General features: G+C 42.8%; 1 long non-coding RNA gene across 3 annotated transcripts in view; it reads left to right on the top strand.

Annotated features, from left to right (window-relative positions):
• Nucleotides 1-15,165, top strand: part of LOC311518824 — a 33,000-nt gene extending 17,835 nt beyond the window's left edge. Inside the window, exons 2-4 of one of the 3 annotated variants that reach the window (XR_014711124.1) lie at nt 5,031-5,189; nt 8,068-8,121; nt 14,860-15,165. This is a non-coding gene — a long non-coding RNA (uncharacterized lncRNA). Of the gene's footprint in view, nt 1-5,027; nt 5,190-8,067; nt 8,122-14,859 lie in introns of all 3 variants that reach the window. The other 2 variants (XR_014711126.1, XR_014711125.1) reach the window with 2 other exon arrangements.
• Nucleotides 15,166-21,415: the final 6,250 nt, after the last annotated feature.

Below are 21,415 nucleotides of genomic sequence, written 5' to 3'. Positions count from 1 at the left end.
TATTGTTCTGTAGGGAGTGGAGTATTTGGTATAAGGAGCAAAGGAAATTAAACAGAAAACTGCTAGGTTACAATAGCATGCTGTGTCAGACTTTGCCTCACAAAGTCAAGGAGAAAAGAAAAGGAGTACTTGTGGCACCTTAGAGACTAACCAATTTATTTGAGCATAAGCTTTTGTGAGCTTCACGAAAGCTTATGCTCAAATAAATTGGTTAGTCTCTAAGGTGCCACAAGTACTCCTTTTCTTTTTGCGAATACAGACTAACACGGCTGTTACTCTGAAAAAAGTCAAGGAGAGTTAAGGCTTGCTGTGCCCTGAACTCTCCTCACCGAGTAGCTATTGCATAACCAACTTCAGTTCCAGCCAGGATGACATCCCTATGTGTTGTAATTTCCATCAAGACTGTTGCTAGGGGCTTATTCCTTCACCCGTTTACTTCCCTGGTCCTTCTTGCATGAACAGAGAGCAACAATACCCGAAGTCCAAAGGTGCAAACAATTGGATGTTTATTGGGGTGAACTTCCAGCACGTATGATTCCAGTTTCCTTCCTCAGTGTCCCCCTTTCCAGCTCTGACACCACAGAGCCTTACCTGTGTCCCTGTTCCCATCCCCCCCCTTAGCAAAACATGATTCCAATTTCTCCACCCCCATTCCCTGTTTCCATTCCCCCCCTTACTTCTTGATTGACTGCAGACTATATAGTAAAACTTGAGTTCTGCTTAGCTATACCTTAACCAATCATTTTACTGAAATATAACTAACCAATCCTAACATATTGTAACATGATTAGCCAACCAATTATATCCCACCACCTTAATTAGTTTACACCCAGCAAAATTAATTATACAGCAGACAGAAACAATCACAGAACCAAACAGAGACCATGCAAATAAACAATAGCAAAGTGGGAACTATAATGACAAAACAATACAGAAGTGAGGATTTCACAACTACATCTATAAAGACATAAGTGACAGGTTTCGGAGTAGCAGCCATGTTAGTCTGTATCCGCAAAAAGAAAAGGAGGACTTGTGGCACCTTAGAGACTAACCAATTTATTTGAGCATAAACTTTGGTGAGCTACAGCTCACTTCATCGGATGCATTCTCCTACTGGTTTTTGAATGTTATGATTCCTGATGTCAAATTTGTGTCCCTTTATTCTTTTGTGTGGAGACTGTCCGGTTTGGCCAATGTACATGGCAGAGGGGCATTGCTGGCACATGATGGCATATATCACATTGTAAGAGAAGGTCCATAAACAGGCATAAGTGTTTCCCAGCTGTGTCTATTGATAAGTGAGTTCTTACCAAACAGAAAACTATCAAACTAAACTTCCTTTTACATCTTCTAGGCTCTTCCCTTTCTCTGGAGGTGATAGATCAGATCACCTTTCTAACAGCCCCAGATTGCCTTCTTTCAATATGACTAGTTTGGAATGTGAGGATGTGACCATACACTTCCCAGCTTATGGCTGCCTTTGCTGTTTAGCCAAAGATCTTAGCCTAAGAACAGGGCCTCAGACTGTTACTGTAAGAGAAAAGAACAGGAGTACTTGTGGCACCTTAGAGACTAACAAATTTATTAGAGCATAAGCTTTCGTGGGCTACAGTCCACTTCATCGGATGCATAGAATGGAACATATAGTAAGAAGATATTGTGTGTGTGTGTGTGTATATATATGTATGTGTTTATGTATATATATATACACACACACAGATAAGTTGGAAGTTGCCATACAAACTCTGAGAGGCTAATTAGTTAAGATGAGCTATTATCAGCTGGAGAAAAAAACTTTTGTAGTGATAATCAAGATGGCCCATTTAGACAGTTGACAAGAAGGTGTGAGGCTACTTAACTTAGGGAAATAGAATCAATATGTGTAATGACCCAGCCACTCCCAGTCTCTATTCAAACCCAAGTTAATGGTATCTAGTTTGCATATTAATTCACGCTCAGCAGTTTCTCATTGGAGTCTGTTTTTGAAGCTTTTCTGTTGCAAAATTGCCACCCTTAAATCTTTTACTGAGTGGCCAGAGAGTTTGAAGTGTTCTCCTACTGGTTTTTGAATGTTATGATTCCTGATGTCAGATTTGTGTCCATTTATTCTTTTGCATAGAGACTGTCTGGTTTGGCCAATGTACATGGCAGAAGGGCATTGCTGGCACATGATGGCATATATCACATTGAAGGCCCATAAACAGGCAGATTGTGATTTTGATTCTTTTATACTTCTATAACTAGCTAAGTGATGAGAATAAACTTAAATTCTTAAAATATAGGCCTTTGCAGACAGGCCTGAATATCTATATCCTAACAACTGTCAGACTAATTTCTTACTCAGCAGGCATACTGTGCCTTTGTACACTGCAACTTCCAAAGTATAGTATCTTCACTGAGGCTTGGAGGGAAAACATTAGAAGCTCTGTAGCAATCCGAATTTCAGTCATCCTCCATAAAGTCAGGTTTCAGAGTAGCAGCCATATTAGTCTGTATTCTCAAAAAGAAAAGGAGTACTTGTGGCACCTTAGAGACTAACAAATTTATTTGAGCATAAGCTTTCGTGAGCTACAGCTCACTTCATCGGATGCATTCAGTGGAAAATACAGTGGGGAGATTTATATACATAGAGAACATGAAACAATGGGTGTTACCGTACACACTGTAACAAGAGTGGTCAGGTAAGGTCAGCTATTACCAGCAGGAGAGCAGGGGTGGGTGGGTAGGATGACCTTTTGTAGTGATAATCAAGGTGGGCCATTTCCAGCAGTTGATAAGAACATCTGAGGAACAGTGGGGGGTGGAGGGGGGGAATAAACATGGGGAAATAGTTTTACTTTGTGTAATGACACATCCACTCCCAGTCTCTATTCAAGCCTAAGTTAATTGTATCCAGTTTGCAAATTAATTCCAATTCAGCAGTCTCTTGTTGGAGTCTCCTCCTGAAGTCTTCCTGTTGAAGAATTGCAACCCTTAGGTCTGTAATCAAGTGACCAAAGAGATTGAAGTGTTCTCCAACCGATCTTTGAATGCCATAAATCCTGAAATCTGATCCGTGTCCATCCACTCCTTCTCGCAGAGACTGTCCAACCTAACCAATGTACACGGCAGAGGGACATCACCGGCACAGGATGGCATACATCACATTGGTAGATGTGCAGGTGAACGAGCCTCTGATAGTGTGGCTGGTGTGATTAGGCCCTATGATGGTGTCCCCTGAATAGATATGTGGACACAGTTTTACAGATGGAGAAACTGAGGCAAAGAGAGGTTCGTTAACTTGGTCAAGGCCACAAAGCAAGCAAGTAGCAGAGTTGGGATTAGAACACAGAGGCTCTTAACGCCCAGTTCCATGTGCCTGCCTCAGAGGAAGACCATCGTCCCAGTCACTGGTGTGTTGCGGTTGCCCCCAGGCCTTCTCTTCACTTCTGCTCCCTCTCCCTAGCTAATAAGTCACAGAGGCGCTGCTTCAAAAAGAAATTGTGTGAGTGAATTTCAACCCTGTGAAGAATGAGTTGGTTTGAAATCTGATTGAATGTGTTCAGTGACTCCTTGAAAGTAACTCCCTACAAGCAGGACTATATTCCAGTGAGAAGTAGAGCTGTGGAAGTATTTTAAACCTAGGAATCTGCACTCAGCAGAAAACGCTTTCTTCCTCAACCATCAGACAGTCACTGAACTGGAACTACCTACAGGGAGAAGAGAAACTTAACACAGATGCTAGGGCAATGACCTGTGGTCCATACCTAGCAGGAAGAAGTAAAAAAGCTGAAAAAATAAATTAGGCAGCTGTAATCCCAGTGACACAAAATTCTTTGTGTTTGTATCTGGTATCTAGAGAGCCAGACGCACAGAAAGAGACCACAGAAAAGTTCCTGCTGACAGTGAATGCTGTAACTAAAAGAAATTGAAATCGCCAAGCAGTTTAAATATTCCATAATGGGAGAGCTGGTTGAATAAGAGAGTAAACTTAGGAAAAAAGAAGAATTTGAGGAGACCTAGTGTCAGATTCTCCTCTCCTGTATAGCCGCGTAAGTCAGGATTAACTTTACCAAAGTCATCTCAGAGCTCGTCTACACATTGCTTTAGTCTGTACTGGCTGCAGTGTAAATTCTGATGTACCCCAGCATGTTGCGCACTAACTGGCTTGCATGGACTCTGCTGGCATGCACTAAAAGCTCCCTAGCGTGTTATTGTAGAACTGTTTGAAACAGAACTACATTAACACACACTAGGGAACATGTAATGTGTTCCAGCAGGGTCCACGTGGGTCAGTTAGTGAGGACCATGCTACTATGGACTAAAATTTACACCTCTCTGGTGCAGACTCAAGCACTGTGTGTAGGCCTTGGCTGAACAATGAAAGAAAACAGAAGTAAGGAAAATGAGGTTAACAATGGACACAGCATAAATTCATGAGTGGCCTTGTAAATAACATGTAGTTAGTAGATTAAAGAAGAGTAATGTATGATAAGCTTGCAGCTGCAGTTTTGCTTACTAGAAGACTTTGCAGCTGGTAGGCAGTTCATGATCTGTACAGGTACTGGTTACAAAAATTAGTTGACCAATCATAACGTGTGTGAAATGAGGTATTAACCAATAGTATTACATGTAAGTGTGTATATAAGCTGTTTCATGATTTTGTATGTTGGATGTGTGGTTATACCCTGTACCCACCTGCTACACTTGAGCCTGTTCAACTCAAGTGTAGTTTGATTGAATGCCAAAAAAGAAACCACAGTGATGAGTCTGGAGTTGAACTGATTTCTTGGGTTGCAGAGAACCAGATGAAGTATTCTCCCAGAACTGGATGAGGTGTTTTGGATAAGCCCAGTGGAAAAGGTCTCAGAGGGAATCCCAACACTGTGTAGACAAACCTTAAATTTTCATAACTTAGGGGGAGATTTTCAAAGACACAAATGGCAGTTAGGTGCCCTGCTTCTAAGAACAAGGCCTCTTCAGAGTCAGGTGTCTGATATTTGTGCCCGTCATTGTTGTCCAGATTTTCAAAAGAGCTCCTCTCTCAGCAGCCGCCACTGAGACCAAGAGGAGCTGAACACCCTTGAATAGCTGGCTCTATTGCTCAAAAAATAACCTGGTCAGAGTCAGACCCCATGGACCTCATCTGTAGAGGTATATTGACATCATCATCAAGATCCTCTCTGCTGCAACATGCTTTGATACTAAGGGTGAGTAACATCTTCATAATGTGTATGTGAATTCTAATATTTGTACATATTATTTAGTATCATGTAGTTAGTTTCCTCCTTCTTTTGCCTTTATCATCCCTACATTTTAAAAGCCGTCTACAGGAGTAAAGTAAATGCATTGAAACTGTATTAAAGATGTTTCCTCTATATTTTTTTTAAGAGACAAGTAAATCTGGACATGGATGTTGCATTTATTTTTGTTGTATGGATATGTGCCTGACTAAGTAAGTTAAAAGGAAATTTAGGGTAGTGCCTCAAGTATTCCGCCCTCAGTTCCCTATTCACCTATTGTAATCCACTCTTGTATTTGAACTCAATAGCTTTATCCACCCATCTGCACTGTGGTTTCTATGCTAAATTGTTTTAAGGGAGATCTTTAATATAACACACACATAGTTATTGAATGCTTGGTGCATACTTCAAATTGTCCATCTGAATTAGACATGTTCCTAAAATACTAAGTTCTGATTTGGATCAACTTTCGAACTTCCTCATAGTTTGCACCGTGTCACTCTGTGATAAAGATGTAGGGCAGTAAAAAGCTCAACCAGATCTTAAGATCCTCAAAGTTCAGAGATACTTGGTTCTCTAGTCTTCATTTAGGTTCATCTCTACCATGAACATACAATGGCCAGAAGGGGAAGATAGTCAGTACATCGCTGGAAACCCTACGTCCCCTAAAGATTAGTGTCAGTACTTGAAAATACCTCCTGCCTCTGTCAGCAATACGGATAGAGTAGAACCTGGCTCATTTATACTCTACATACCCAATAAGTTGTGTGCACACATATATTGTCAGTAACATTAAACTAGTTCCATGCCTGGGACCAATGAGATGCCAGTCCCTTCACCACAAACTTCTCTTACTGCACCACCCTTTATCCTGCAAATTGACAGAACTAGTGGTATATCTGCCAAAGAAATGCAGCAAAATACAAACCATCACATGTATAAAATCATTTTTATTTTTTGACTTTTCTTACATTTCCTTTGCCTTTTCTCTTTTCCGTTCCCCCTTTTCTTGGCACAATTTCCCTCTCTTCTTTCTCTTTATTATCTCATTTCACTCTATTCAGTCTCTCCCTGTGTCTTCGCTCTGTTTCTGAAAATTTCTCTTCTTCTCTGTTCTTTTTACAGGTCAGAGCCATGCATTTATTAATTGGCCATATTATAATAAATAAGAAGTTGGATTGCATCGTATTCTTTTAGTGTACTCTGAGCATAGCATATTTTGATGTTAACACCTCTCAGTTCCTTCAACTGACGAGAGAAATTAAAAACACAAGTCTGTAATCGTTTCACAGTTTAATTAGAGCAGTGGTTCTCAAACTTTTGTGCTGGTGACCCCTTTCACATAGCAAGCCTCTGAGTGTGACCCCCCCCCTTTAAATTAAAAACACTTTTTTGTACATTTAACATAATTATAAATGCTGGAGGCAAAGCGGGGTTTACGGTGGAGGCTGGCAGCTCGCGACCCTCAATGTAATAACCTCACCCCCCAGGGGTCCTGATCCCCAGTTTGAGAACCTCTGAATTAGAGTAACTCTCCTCCATGAAACTATGTGCCATCCTAACAATTAATTCTGGGACAAATAGACAAGCATGAGAAAAAGGAAACAAAGAAAAGGAAAACAGGACCTATTAAATAAACTGAATCATCTAGTTCCTTTATGCTGAATCACTGATTGTCCATTAAACCTTCTTCCTGATCGTCTCATGGCCATCCACTTAGGAAGCAGCTATTACATACACTGAGGGTACATACAAGTCCAGTTAATTCTTTAGGTCCACTCATGTTGTCCTTTCTTCAGTGGCAGTGTCCAGCAATTATAGGTGATTATAGAGTTCTTTAGTTTCAGAAGTATTGGCTTAAGTACAATCAGTTGAAGATCAATACAGACTTCTGGCCAGATGTTTAAAGTTCATGGCTATAAGAAAGTGGTTCTACGATTCTTTGTTGAGGGGGAAAAAAATTAAAACCTAACCAAATAACTAAAACAAAGAATAGCACTCTAAAAGAGAAAATCAAAGGAGGAAAAAACAAACCAGAGACAGGCAGATTGTTCTGTGAATACTTAGAGTAGGGGTGGCCAACCCGAGTCTGAGAAGGAGCCAGAATTTACCAATGTACATTGCCAAAGAGCCACAGTAATACGTCAGCAGCGCCCCATCAGCTCCCCGACCCCGCTCCCAGCGCCTCCCACCCACTGGCAGCCCTGTCAGTAAGCGCCTTCCCCTCTCTCCCTGCACCTCCTGATCAGCTGTTTCATGGCGTACAGGAGGCTGTGGGCTGGGGGGAGGAGCAAGGCCACGGCAGGCTCAGAGGAAGGGGTGGAGTGGGGGCAGGGCCTGTGGCAGAGCCAGGGGTTGAGCAGTGAGCACCCTCCGGAACATCGGAAAGTTGGCGCCTGTAGCTCCAGACAAGGAGCCGCATATTAACGTCTGAAGAGCTGCATGCGGCTCCGGAGCCACAGGTTGGCCACCCCTGACTTAGAGCAACCTCTATGCCACTTGTTTACATAGTCTAAGGCATATTGCAAACTTTATTCACCATTTCTTTGAACCAAAATGTGCAACATTCATGATCAAATTGGATAATTCAACTCATGATTCTTGTAAACTTGGCAAAACTCATTTTGTAAGAAAGCAGGATTTCTGAAGAAGTCTCTTCTGTCTTGCTTGATATTCATTTAATATGGCTGGCGTGTCCCTTTTATCATATCAGTAGTGTCCCCTGTAAAGAAGGGTGGATTGGATAAAATAAGAAATGGACTGGCTCTCTGACCAAAACATTGAAACAAACCCAAACCTTTGGTAGGATTAAAATAATGTTTGTATAAATACCTTGTCTTCTCAGTCATCTCCAACAGATCATTCGCCATGTCTGAGGAGGTCTGGCAATCTCTGGAAGGTAGGATGTTGCCTCAAATCTCTTGAATTCCAGGGATTTCCTTGAGTCACAGTGGGGACAATGGCATCTGTGACCCAAGTCAGTTTTGGAGCATGCCTGACTGTTGCAAAACTCTGCATACAAACTCAATTGCTTTGTATGAATATGAGAAGAAACTGTAAAGTCAGCTACACCTTTCTCCCTCTTTCAGTCAGGAAGGAGCCAAGTGTTTTTAAATCTGGGCTCCATGGATCTAGCCAAATAAGCTGCTTTTTCTTTTGCAGAGGAAGACAGGGAACAGATTTTAAATGGCCTAAAATTTTCTCTTGGAATGCTTATCTGCTGTTCTCTCTCCTTCTTCCTCTGGCAATCTGCTCTACCATCAGCCCACCTTCAGAGTCACAAATGTATTCTTTTCTTTTATAAAGCTTAGGGAATTAACAGAAACAAAATCATTGGACTTGGGTGAGCAAGCAATTGCATAGGGTGAATGCAAGTGGCAAACTCGCACGGCCACCAGTTTGCAAACAGTCTGAACAATTAGTGACAGTGAAAAATATTGCAGAAACCATAAGAAAGGAATGCCTTCTCCTGGACTCGATTGTTGCTTTAAGGCACTGGCTGGCTGTCCAGGATCAGGAGGAGGCATCTTGCACTCTCAATGTCCCCTTTACACACCCATTCAGGGGGCTGTTGCAAACTCGATGTTTACACTGCAATAAAAGACCTGCTGCATGGCTACAACTGGCTCAGGATCAGCTGACTCTGGTTCATGGGCTGCAGGGCTATAAAATTGCAGTGTATACTTCTGTGGCTCGGGCTGGACTCTGGGCTTTGAGATCACACAAGGGGGAGGGTCTCAGAGCCCAGGCTGCAGCTCGAGCCCAAATGTCTACCCTGCAATTTTCAGCTGACCCGGGCTCTGAGATTGGTGCTGAAGGTTTTTTATCACAGTGTAGACATAACCAAGGTGGCCATATAACACCTCGTAATTGGTGACCCTACTTTGTAACCACGTCTGTCAAGCCTCACTATCATTCAGTAGCTCCTCTTTTCTTCGTTTGCTTCAGGGGGCTTCCGCTGGGTGGGACTGAGTATCTCAGCTCTTTCTCTTTTGTGGCATAGGATTAATGGATTCCTTACTCTCCTTTGTATGTGGAGCTGGCTGGAGGCTCCCAAACCTCTGGGACTGGTTTCTTATCTATCCCTGCTATGCTTGGTTGATAAGAGAGTGTTACCTGGGACTGGTGATTTGGACCCTCTGCCTCAGTTCAGCTAGAGGTAGCAGAGCACGGGGTCAGTGTATTTCTCACTATTGCAGTTGTTGACCATGAAAAGCTGTCCTCTTTGGCCAAATAGTGCAAGTCTCAGCCTGTAGTGTTTATTGTTCCGGGCCAAGATTTCAGACGTAACTAATGGTTTTGGATGCCTTGGTTTTTGATTGACTAACTTGAGACTCCTTGAAAACCAAGTTCCCTTAAGTTATTTCAAGTAAAGCACCCCAAATTACTAGTCCCTTTTGAAACTCATGCCCTTGAAAAATGAAAAGGACCTTTTTTTAAAATCAAAGTATCCTAGTCTTCTGTCATGTTCTCATTAAGCAGAAATCACAGGGAATCCATTAGTCTCCTATTCGCCTTCATTGCAGAATGTGATTTTTAGCTTCCATCAAGTTCTTTTATATTATCTCATGGATATCACAGTTTGCCTTGGCAGGCACCATGCTGTGACTTAATCTACCCTGGACCCAAATCAGAGGAGAAATAAGAATGTCAAACCCCAAAATTAGAAATGATAAACTGATGAAAACAGAGGAAAAAAGGGGTTAGAAATATTTGTTCTGGGTAGAATTTGGAAAAGCCCTTGGCTTTCTTGCTTTTGCAGAAGAGATCACTTGCCACTGATTATGAGACAGAGTTGAAAAGCAATATACAAATGATTCCAAATATCAGTTGCCAGGAAGCAGATGACATGTTAAATTGCTGTGCAGATTGAGAGCTTAATTCAGAGGTTTCCTGCTACAGGAGTTGCCAGTATACAGCCATTTTGTCTTTTTTTTTTTTTTTTTTTTTTTTGGCAAATTGGCTGGTTTGCACGGCTGTCTCCAGTAGTTTCTCCTACGCTTCCTGTTGTAGGAAGGCCTGTTTCCTGCAATGAGACTCCTGATTAGAGTCTGCCACTATTTTAGTCTGCAAAGGGTTATGAAACAGGTTTCTTGATTTTTGGGAAGCGAGGCCAAATCACAATAGTACCACAATAGAACATCTGATTCCTTTTGAGAAATCTAAAAAGGGCCACAGCTAAATTGAAATAATTGATGCTTAAAGTAAGTATTCAGATGTACAGCTGAGATTTATTCATTTACTTTGAGAGACTTTATTTTTTTCCTGTTTGTTTTGTGACCAGATATTGTCACCTGTAGGTTACATTTTCAAGTATCTTCTAAGTTTGGTTGCCAACTTAAAATTTCCTAGCAGCCACTTTGAAGCTGATTGAGAAGCCCTGGTTACCACTGACTAGATGTCCCTGTTCTCCAGCTTCTAATAAGTGGGGATTCTTTTCTTCCTCCCTTTGTCTTGTCTGGTTAGATTTTAAACTCTTCAGGGCAGGGACGGTCTCTTACTATGAGTCTGTTCAGCACCAGCACAATGGGCTGGTTGGGACCTCTATTGTACAAACAACAATAGTAATATATAAACTGTAGGCATGTACTGGTTAGGTGATGTGGGCAAATACTAACTGTAGGGTCTAGGACGAGAGCACTCCAAATTCATCTTCACTTGTGATCAAAACCAGTGCTGAAAGACTGGTGTATTAATCTTGTCTAACCTCTTTTTCTCCCTCCTCTCTTTTCCGCTGCTGCTAGTGAGGATTCCCACACACCTGAGCGTGGTCTCACCTTTTCTACACATGACCATATAATGGGAACCCACAACTTCCCAAAGGCAAGATTTTCAAGACAGGAGTCACTTCAGGAGAATGGGCTTCCTATTTTTACGCTGCTTCAATACCAGATCCCCTCACTGGAGGCTGCATACTCCATTCCTGCCTTCCACAAAGCAATTGACCAATCCCGATCTATCTCCTGGCCTCTTATCTCATTACTTCAAAGTTTTGGGAGTAGGAGATACATGTTAACTTGACTGATATTGGACTTCAAATTTTCATAGATTTATAACAAAAATGACCTGTTTCTTTATGTCACTTCTTTTTCCTGACCACCTCCTGCTTTTTGTGTTCTTGACTTCTTTTCTTCTTCCCCATCATCCCCTTATTCACCATTCCTAACATATTTCACACTTTTTTTCTTCCTTTTCTTCTCTTTCCCATTCAGCATCTCTTTTCCCTTCCCACCTCAGACAGCTGTAAATATAAATCTTCTCCTGTGGTCTCCTGGGTAAATTTTATAGGACAGATACTTTTACTTTTCTTAACAAAACAAAATGAGGAAATTAAATGCAACACCCCTCTCTCCTGTTTAAATAACAAAAAGCCTCTGATGCAGGCCAGGAAATTCCAAGTTAACATGACACAGTTCCAAACTCATGCAGTTGTGGAAAGATAGTATGGCTGTGTGAGCTCTTGATAAATGTTAACCTTCACTTTGATTTATCAGCATGGATCACAACCATGCTATTATTCAAAATGTAACAGAGCATACATTCCTTTGATACTATAACACACCTTTTATCAGGAAGAGATTAGGTTGTGTTTCTACTGCCCTATTTGCAATCATTCCAGCACAACAGATTCTAAAAATTTACCAGAGTTAGTAATTTTTTTTATGACAATGTTGTAGTGAAAGGTATGAGTGACTTGTACGTTAAGAACCTTTGATGAATAAGTCTCCAGCTTATAAAAAGAGCTAATACTCTGTGCACTAGCCACTCCCAAACAGTCATTAAGGGTATTTGTGTAAGTTATGGTGATGAGCATGCCATAAGAACCTATGGAATAGAATAGGGACATCTGGAACACAAAGTGAGCTCAGAAAGTTCAAAATATTTGGTCTCAGTCAGCAAGCTGGGAGTAGTGGTTTGCCAGGTGTAAGGTGTAGGGGCCAAGGGAGGGAAAAAAGACAGTTTGTTAAGCAGAAGATATTTGTGAGACACCCTGGAGAGAGTCTGAGGCTAGATGCTGCAGTGATGCCTGACCTGAGCTTGTTGCAAGAGGAATTTGCCTCTGCTGCCATTTGTTACCGCCCTGTTCAAGGGAACAGGACTTGTTTGTTTAGACTACACTAAGAAAATACCTGGCTCTGCATCACAGAAAACCAACCTGCAAGAGCCTGAATTCTGCTACTGCTCAGCAAAGGGACAACAATATTAACTGAAGCCTATTTAGGGCTCGTCTACACTGGCCATTTACAGCGCTGCAACGTTCTTACTCAGGGGGGTGAAAAAACACCCCCCTGAGCGCAGCCCACTTCAGCGCAGTAAAGCACCAGTGTAGACAGAGCACCAACGCTGGGAACCGCACTCCCAGCGCTGGTCGTTATGCCTCTCGTGGAGGTGGGTTTTTGAGAGCACTGGGAGAGCTCTCTCCCAACACTGTGCCGTGACCACACAAGCCACATTAAAGCATTGCCAGTTTAGACTAGCCCTTAGGCACATTGTTCCTGCCTTTCTTGCTTCAGAAAGGCTCCTCCAAGCTTCATATCATAATGACCATATAGGATACATAGGAATGACCCGATTTGATTTTAGATTGGTCTCTTATGTGGAAAATCCACACAGAATACATGAAACATCTTGCCGTTCTCATCATTGTGTTTCCACTGGGGAGAAGAGGGAGAATTTCCATAATATGGAGATCTCCAGAGATTTGTGCCAATCACAGGGCTTGTTGACACTGGCAAGTTTCTGCGTAGTAAAGCAGCTTTTTGCGCTCAAACTGCAGACGTGTACACACTGCCAAGCCACTTTGTGTGCAGAAACTCCTCAGTTGCAGCGCAGCAAAAAAACCACCTCGACAAGAGCCATAAGGTTATGTGCGCAGAGGCTCCAGTGCTCTACTGCCAGTGTAGACGCTTGATTGCTTTCTGTGCTGTAATTGGCCTCTGGAGCTGTCCCATCATGCCTCAAGTGACCGCTCTGCTTGTTGTTTTGAACTCAGCTGCCCTGGTGACATGAGCCCCTCCCCGTTCAAAGCACCATTTCTGACAGCCTTTGTGTGCTGTGCTGATCTGCTCCAGGACACAAAGCAAACCATTAATGTGGAATGCTCATGCTGTTGGACACAGAGGCAGAGGCAGAGGTGTGTGTGTGTGTGTGTGAGAGAGAGAGAGAGATTGCTGGGTAGAGAGCCCAGAGAGGGAGGTGGGGGCTGATGTCGGGGTTTCCCCCTCCCTCAGGACTGGTTGCTTCGTGCTGCTGTCTGAACTTACAAGACAGCATGCTGACACACTCTCTGTCCCCCAAAACACACTGTCTCCCGTCCCATTCACACGCACACATGCCCTGTCACACTCTCCCCCCTCCCCCCCCCCGACCTCCCACTTCAGCTGAAAAGCAGTTAGCCAATAGGATGCCCATGGAACAATGGTATTGGGAAACCTGCATCATGTAATGCTTTGCCTGCCCCATGAGGCATTGCAAACCCTTCCCAAAGCACCCTGTGGCCAGTTGCACTGTGGGATAGCTACCACAATGCACTGCTCTCTTTGCCATTGCAAGAGTTGCTAATGTGGATGTGCTCCAGTGTCTCAAGGAGCACAGTGTGGACATGCAACAGCGGTTTAATTCCAGCGCTTGAATAAAAGTGGTATAACTTGTGGCACAGAAACTTGCCAGTGTAGACATCCCCTTAGAAAAGGAACCACACAGAGACTCTGCTTCCTTGTGCCTTGGATCCCAGCCCCCTGCAACTCTCTCCCATCTCCCTGTCAGCACAGTTCAGGCAGGGCTTCTTTTGCTGACAGTTACTCCTAAAACCTTCCCTAAAGGCAAGATCCATGGTGCAAAAAGTGGTCTTGCGGAGGACTTGTGCTATAGTGTTTTGTCAGTGGCCTCCTTGGTAGTTTCTTGGGGTAACAATGTGCTTACTGCACTTGTGTGCAGGCTCCCATTCTGCCTTTCCCATGCATAGATTCCCATCCCACAGAGGACCATCTCCAGTGTCTGGGGACAGATGCAATGATGCTGCCTTGGCAGCTGACCCACATTTTGAGTCCCCTGGCCAGGAATCCATGATGATTTTTGTCTCTTTCACCCAGGAAAGTAAGAGGGAATAATTTGGCCCATGGAACTGGGAAATCCTGGCTAGTCTGTAAGTGCCCCAACGACAGACATGGGGTTTATAGTGGATGATTATCTGAGTGAATTAACAATGTGATGCTGTTACAGGGAGTTAAAAAAAAAAGACAAATGTTGTAGGTGTTGTAGAAATAGGAGCATTACATGTAACAGTTCAGGTCATTATTCCACTATACTCTGCATTGTCTAGGCCTCAATTGACAGCACTGGGTTCAATTTTGGGCATCGTCTTTTAATGCAGACAAACTGAAGAGTGTTCAGAGGAGAACAACAAATATGCTGAAAACTTTGGTAAATAATACCTGCAGCATGAGAAAAGATTAGAAGAATATATGTGGACAAAAGAAGGCTGAATAGGCATTACTGTCTGTATGCATATTTAAGGGAATACAATAAAAAGGGGAATTGTTCTCATTAGTCGAAGGGGAAAGAACTGATGAGCCTAAATTGCTGCAAGGATGTTAAGGTTAAATCTTACGTAAACTTTTATGATCGTCATTGCCAGGATCTTTGAACAAGCTGCAAGGAATGTTGCTGGAGATATTCAAGGTGAGACTTGAAAAACCCATTGATCATGGATAGTTTCGGAAGCATGAAATCAATTCCACCATGATTCAAGAAAATGGATAGGTGAACTAAGTGACCCATGAGAAGACGGTCTCTTCAAATCTATGTCACCAATCATACTGTTTGTTTAACTTTTATTCTTTCACTCAGTTTGCACAATAAAACTAGACTGGTCAGTTTCATGTTTGTTTCAAGTTTGTTTCTCCCTCTGTTTCTCCTGTATTGTTGTTCTTGGATTTAGAAGACTGGAGAGAAATGTTTTAATTATAACAAAACAGCTGTTTGTTTATGCAATGTTTTCATCAACTTTTAAGAACAATAATGAAGCATGTCTCTCTCCACTTAAAAATGTCTGTCCCTCTTTTTCTTTATATGGCCTTCATAACCATAATATTTACATTTTGAACCTCTTTGTAATTAACAGAATTTCTTGTGCTTGGATTTCCTAACTAATGTATTGGTTCAAAACAAGGGGGAAAACAGGCTTTAAAACAATACCAAGATGCTGATGTGGGCGAAGAATAAAATTTTTTCTTTGAAAAAGCCTAGCCCTATAACAATGATTTAGTGAATTTGTGTGGGAAAAAATTGAGTCAGCTGAGTACCGTACCTTGGAATTACAGTCCTGTTTTAAATGCCAATCAATATTTTCTGTTTGCTACCTTTTGTTTGCTTGTCTGATACCTGCCAGTATCTCAGGCTTGGCTTCCATCCACTCTCCTATCCTTCCATATTAGCGTCACCAATCTTGGAATGAATACTTTGTAAGCAAGTAGACAAATACAGTGGGGCAAAGAGTACATGTCGCCATAGCCAAATGCTAACGTAAATCAGCCAAGTGTTAATATGTAGCCTTATCAGATGACTTCAAAGGTGTCTGAAATGTTACACAATGTAATACACCGTGCACCAACTTATTTCAGTCCTTGTGTTTGTACTCATGGCAGGGAGGGGAGAAAAAGAAGCTTTGCCATTCACCATTTTTTTTTCTGCAGTGATCAGATACAAATCTCAGTCCTTGTATACAAGGCCTGGGATAGTCTAGCACAGCCAGCAGGGCTAAGCTCCTTAGATCTGCGCTAGGAATTATTGTGGGAAAGTTCCATGGCCTGTGTTATACAGGAGGCCAGACTAGATGATCACAGTGGTCCCTTCTGGCCTTGGAATCCATGAATGTGTAACATAGACCCCAACTTCTCCTGGCGCCAGTGGGTGTTCGAGCCCCTGCCTTCTCCCTTCCCCTATTGGACTCCTTCCCCAAATCCCTGCCCTGGCCCCACCTCCTCCCCTGAGTGCGCCATGTTTCCGCTCCCTCCCACAGCTTGTTACACCTCAAAACAGCTGTTTCGCGGTGGCAAGTGCTGGGAGGAGAAGTGGGGACGCGGTGCACGGAGGGGAGGAGAGCGGGGACGGGGACCTTGGCTGCCGGTGGGTGCAGAGCACCCACCAATTTTTCCCCATGGGTGCTCCAGCCCTGGAGCACCCACAGAGTTGGTGCCTATGGTCGGTGGGCAGGATCGAAGCAGGGACCACTGGAGCTTAGTGCATGAGCCTCTACTGCGTGAGCTAAAAGCCAACTGGCTGTTAGCTAAGGCTGTAGAGCAGACTCATTTTATCTCTCTCTAAGTGGTCTCAGTGTCACTAGATGGGACATCATATGCTTCAGAGGAAGGAGAACACCTTAGTAATGTCCAGTGTTGTACATAAACGGGGAAATCCTTTGATATCTGCAGTCAGCATGCACCAGAATCAGCAATGCTGAGAAAATGTTATGAGTGCTAATAGAGACTTCTCAGCTCTGCTGTAATATAAATAATAATAATTGCAGTTAGAATAAAAAAAAAAGACAAAAAAGCTATAGTTTTCTAACTTTTTTTCTATAGGGAAAGTCTGAAAATATCTTTCTTCAATGATGGATTTTTTCCACCTGATATTTCTTTTTAGTTGTAGAGTTGCTTATTACGGTGGCACTTCTGGCTGGCACTGATACATTTTTAATCAAGGAGGAAATTTTAACCAGTCCCTCTCTTCTTCCTTTCCCTCAGTCCCTGTAAAAGTTACATGGAGCTTAGAAACCAATATAATAAAAGGGACAGGAGGACATTTGAGGCCAAGCTAAGCAATGTCCCTTTTGGCTAATACTAAAAGATGGTTGAATTCTTTTAAAAATCAGGGTGCACGGTATTGTTACTGGATTCACTAGTATCCTGCCTTTCACCCTCCCCCACAGAACAACATAGGGTTGTGTTTTTTTTTCCCTGGAGGTAGGAACTAGGAATAATTTCTTTAAGTTATAGTATTTATACACAGGCCAAATTCTGTTCTTACTTATGCCAGCATAAATAAACTGATGTTTTTCCATATTGTTGCTACTAGTGTAACTGAGACCACTACTTGACCCAAAGTGAACACAGAAAGTAACAATGTGACCCATTGAATTAGAAGCCATAACTATTACTTTTCTGTAATGGGTTTCTTTAATTTGTCACATAAAATGCAGTAACCTAGCACCTGGCACAATGGGGTCCAGATCCTGACTGGAGAATCACTGAATAATAAATAAATAAATAGTGAGTATGTATAAATAGAGGGAATTTGTGACATTCAGGATCCAGACCCTCCTAGGAGGGAACAGAAGGTTCAAACCTCCCAAAATAAGCAATTAACCCAACTGATTGCATACTATGTTATTTGACTGCAAGAGTATATCAAAGCTTCTAATGCACCAAACTCAATAGTCTTTAAGAGATAGCTATACTGGTTATTGTTATGAAGATATATATGTGTATATGCAGAAAATTGTAACTGTGGTGTGACTTCAGCATCATGTCATAATAGGGCAGCGGCGAATCAATAAGGTAAGAAAGGGGCTACCTCTCCAATCAGAGGAGACTGACTTCAAGCACCTAGCCATTGTCCTGCCCAGGACAAAAAAATGAGGAACCATCAAAGCAAATGGGAACAGCTTGAAACTGAAAAGAGAAGCTCTAGTCTTCAGAAACTGAGAAAGAAGAGAGTTTTCCCCACTTTGAATGTCAATGGAGACTGAGGATCTTAAACTGAAGACCATCCAGATCTTGGGGGACAGAGGCGGAAGGCGGTCTGTGAACACTGGATCCCTCCTATAGCCAAGGAGTACACCTGGTGAGCTGTTTTAAGGCAATAGGTAACACTTATTAGAAATGGGATTTTATCTACTATGAAAGTGTAAAGCCTGAGGGTGTGTTTTTATATTTATTTTCTGTATAACTTGTGTGTTTGCAGTCCCTTACTGTTTCGTCTTTGAATCTGTGGTTTTTCTATTACATAAACTTTTTGTTTATTTTTACTCCAAGCAGGTCTCTGGTGTGCAAACTGTGTGGGGTGTGTATGCTAACTGGTATGGGGGTGGGGTGGGGAGAGGGGCTGGTTTCATGCCTTTGGAGATGACAAACCAGAGGGGGATGATCCAAGTGTCTGGTAATTAAGAACTCAGGGAGGATGTATTTAGGGAGACCTGGGACAGGGAGTGCTGTTGGTATCACTCTGTCAAGAGTAACAAGGCTGGTGATAGCCAGGATGAGACTTATGCTTATAGGCTAGGTACTGGTGTCATGGAAGAGAACCGTAGCTTTGCAGCCAAAGGCCCCTATAGTTACAGGATACGTGGAGACAGAACCCTTTACTGATCTGGGTGAACCGCAAAATGTCACAGCATTTCAGTTTTTCTACTGCTGCAAGTTATTTTCCATCATACACAGATTTGCCAACTTTAAAGAACAAAAAGAAGCATTTATTGAAAATCAAAGAATGAAAATAGATTGAGATCAGAAAGTGAAGAAAGCATACCACAGAATTAAAGACTGGAGGTTTGTTGTCTGTGTCTCTTGTTGTATTATAATTAATACACTGTGCCCAAACTGTACATGTTCTAAGGCTGTATTTTTACCTAGGCTTTTAGGTAAAGATACCAACCATGTTCATGTTTTTGGACAAGTGAGCCTGATTCCCATTTATACTCAAGGCACTTTTACACGACCCCATCACTGTAAAGGAAACTTAAAGTGGCTGTGAATTTTATCCCAACATCAAGGCCTCTTTGCCCTCCCTGAGCAGTGTAAAAGTGGCCTTATTTTAAATGAGAATTAGGCCAATTGACTTGAATGGAATTAGCCATGGTAGTAAGCGCTAACCTGGGGTAGTTTATAGGATCAGGTCCTCAGAGCACAATCAGAAACCTCCAATACAAGTACAGAGATGTATGTCGCAGAGCATGGTTATATGTTATGCTTCAAATCACTCCTCTAGGAAGGAGCTAGCTATACCTCAGAGGGTTCACCCTCTGGAAGGGCAGGTGCTGGTTGCATTGACTGCCTCCCCGAGCTGTTCTTAAGGGGGAGGACAGTTTTAAGCTGTGGAAGGAGTTTCATAGGAATCCTGCTGGTAGAGTCTAATTGAGTGCCACGCTGAATGGACCCACTCCTCTGGCTACGTTGGCCACTTCCCCTCCCCAGTTAGTGTCACACACACATCTTTGTGCCATGCTGGTTAGCTGTGGGCACAAGGGTTCTGGACACCTTGCACTAGCACAAACCACCTCCAGGGAAACTTTTTGCTGCAGCAGCCCTGTGCTTTGGCTTATGCCAGCAGGGCTGACTGAAGCCCAGCATTGTTATATTTATTTAGGTCATATAGAGGGGCACAATAGCCATGGTACATGTGTAAGCCCTGTGGCTGAAGACAGAGACTAGAGAGCTCATTATTGACACCTGTTGGAGAAGAGTGGCCCAGAGCTGCTTCAGTACTCCAGAAGGATGGGCTCTGTAGGGGAGGGAGCCCACTGTTGGTGAGTGAGGGGAAATGGCTGAATGGGCCAGGCCCATTTCAGTTCTCTGACAGTCTGGGGGCATTTTGGTTAAAACACAGTGAAGTTTTCCGTTGGGGAGTATTAACATTCTCTTGTCCCTTTTGGGAAATGAAAGGATAGAGGAACTACACAAAATGTGCCTAAGGTGAGGGGTCAGCCAGATTGCAACCACAGTCAGGCACACTTGGGTAAGGGCCTCCTACCTTCCATTAAGTGCCTCTCTGGCAGTAAGAACCCTGTTAAGGGACCTATATACTAGTGATTCTTCTCCAGAGAGGACCTTCAAGGCAGCAGATGGCTTTGAGGCAGCAGTATTGAACTGAGGCTGATTTGAGGTAGTGGACACAGCAGAGCTGAAGTGGTTTGTGCTGAAGCAGCAGAGAGTAACAGCCTATTTGAAGGACTCCAGAGTGGATCTCCCTACTCAGCAAGCAAAGCTGAAATCACTGCATCTGGGTTAGGTGGTAGCACCAGGAAAGCAGCCCAGGCTACCCTTTCCTTAGGGGCTGGAGACTCACCTGCCAGAATTCTTTGATACCACCAACCCAGGTCATCACACTGTGAGTGGGGAAGCTGAGGAGAAAGGAAGTAACTAGAGTGCATTAACCACTCACAACACCAGAGGAGGACTTAGGTTGGGACTATTGTTAAAACACTGTGGGGATGGGAGGAGTTCTTAATAGATATTATTAATTTCTTAATTGCTGGCTTTCCAAAGTTTTATTCTGTTGTCTCCTCTTTTGTCCCCCTAGTCAAGTTCTCTTTGTTTTAAACCCCTGGATTCAGTGCTGACAAGTGGGGAAGAATTGCCTGTCAATGGTGTCTAGGCTGGTAGCTATAATTTCCCAGTTTTCTGGGTGGAGGCTTGAGCCATTATTGTTTAGGGTTTCAGAAGGAATCTCTAGAAAATTGAACCTGGCCCTTTTTACTGGAGACAGTACCTGGCAGAAGGGCTATATATGTGTCAAGCCATGAAAACATGATGTATTTGCAAATGTTACAAGTTGCTCTAGCCATATTGGTGACATCATTATTTTCACTAGGACAAATCATGGTTTCTGGCACCAAGGCTAAATGAATAGGTTTGGGAGAGGGGACTCTGCTGGAGTCAAACGTGAGGATTTCTCCCTCATCTCTAAGCAGAGGAACAACAGTAGAGCTGCACTGGTAGCCACTATGGCTGCCCCAAAATCCCATTAACATCTGCTCTTGCTGGCTCGCACAATTTATGTTATTACAGATCCTGTCCTTGAGCTCCTCTGTGTACTGGAATACAAGGAGACCCTGGAGAATATGGCACTGGTGCTGGAGGTTGGGCTTCTTTCCCTACCTATGCTGCAGAACCTCAACAGTCCAGCTGCTTTCAGGGAAACTGAGGTGGGTGGGGGGGCAGTTGTCTCAATAGCACTTCAGATAGGAAATAGTGGAGAGAGGCCAAAAATGGAACATAAATTAATGAGTTATACAGATGTTACTAAACAAAGGGCATGTAAACATTGTAATGCCTTGCATCGCTGTTGTTTTGTCATCAAGACAGAATAAATCTCAGAGTTATCTTTCCCACCTGTGCTTACTTCCTTAAATGCTAAAACTCAGTGGTTTCTTTTGTTCTAATTTTCAATGCAGTCAGGTACTGGATTCATACTTT

The sequence above is a fragment of the Lepidochelys olivacea genome (assembly GCF_965140295.1).
Source record: "Lepidochelys olivacea isolate rLepOli2 genome assembly, chromosome: 3".
Lineage (NCBI taxonomy): Eukaryota > Metazoa > Chordata > Testudines > Cheloniidae > Lepidochelys > Lepidochelys olivacea.
The sequence above is the reverse complement of the archived record's forward strand: the minus strand, read 5'-3'. Positions and strand labels throughout refer to the sequence as shown.